Below are 1,398 nucleotides of genomic sequence, written 5' to 3'. Positions count from 1 at the left end.
TTATTTATTTATTTATTTATTTATTTATTTATTTATTTATTTTATTTATTTAATATATATGAGTGTTTGCATGTATGTGTGGTGCCAACAGAAGACAGAAGAAGGCATCAAATCCCTTGGAATTGGAACTGGAGTTACAGGGAGTTGTGAGGTGCCTTGTGGGTGCTCAGAACTGAACCTAGGTTCTCTACAAGAGCAGGCAGTGCTCTTAACTGCTGAGCCATCTCTCAAGCTCGTTGTCCCAACCAGCAGACATGCACAGAACCGAATTCACCCTGGAGGGGAGGAATGGGAGGGCAAGAGACTTGAGAAATGACCGCAAGTCTGGCTTTCTGATCAAGCTGCACTTTATTATTTCTCAGGAGCTGTTATAGCAAACAGGCAGGGGGGAGGAGAGGTCAGGTCTGATGGAATGTCAGTGATCTAAGGACAGGATCAGGTCTGGAGATGTCCCTAGCTGATAAGGAAATACTGAGGGTCTGTGACTGTTAACTAACAAAGCAAATGCTAATTGCTTCTAAAGCCTGGGCTTTCAGCTTTCACTAGGTTAAATTCCTAGGTCTGGAACTTGCCCCGAAAGGTGAGTATCTTACTTAACTTGTGAACTTAAGATAAACTAAATACAGCTATCAAAATATAGGTCTTTGCTTCCAGCAGCCCATCATCTGTTTTTAAGTAGTAGTTCAAAATCTAATTTTGCCACTGTTTTTCCAGAAGGAAATCATATAATTTTTTTTGTGTGAACTCACTTAATTCCCCCTGTGCCTTCATAAAATGACAAGCATTCTGCATGTTATGAAACTAGCTGTAAGAAAACGATCCTCCTCTCTCTACTACAGATTCTTTTCACGATGGAGTATAAATTAGACCAATCTAGTCCATTATCTGTATTATTGTAGTTCCTCAGAAAGTGTGGGCGAATTAAGGAAAAGTATTCCGATTAAACAGTGATAATCTCAGAGGACTGGAAGACTGTCATCCATGTCAGATCTCCACTAGGATATTTATCCACATGCATAGAACAGGTGAAGAAGCTAGCTCTTTTCTTCCAAGTGTTCACTGGGGCATTGGCGATTAGTTCTGCATTTAGGAGTTTTTTAGTGTAGTCCTAAGCCAAGTGAAGATTTGAGAAAGAAGGAAATGACACATGGAGACAAATAAAGAACTTCTACAGCACACATGTCTCTGGCAACACTGACAAGGGCCCCTCTGCTGCCCGAGGAGGCAGTCATTGTTTCAAGCAATTGGGCTAGCAAAGATGCTATGTGCCTGTTAGAGAAAGTGAGTCCAGAATAAACACTTCAATAGGCTTTAAAGAAGGGAGACAATTGTTGTTCCTTTGCGGAACTACAGTTCCCAGCATTCTCCTGGTTATGGACATATTCCCAGAAGCCTTTG

The sequence above is a fragment of the Microtus ochrogaster genome, unplaced genomic scaffold, assembly GCF_000317375.1.
Source record: "Microtus ochrogaster isolate Prairie Vole_2 unplaced genomic scaffold, MicOch1.0 UNK40, whole genome shotgun sequence".
NCBI classification, from domain to species: Eukaryota; Metazoa; Chordata; class Mammalia; order Rodentia; family Cricetidae; genus Microtus; species Microtus ochrogaster.
Note: the sequence above shows the minus strand (reverse complement) of the source record.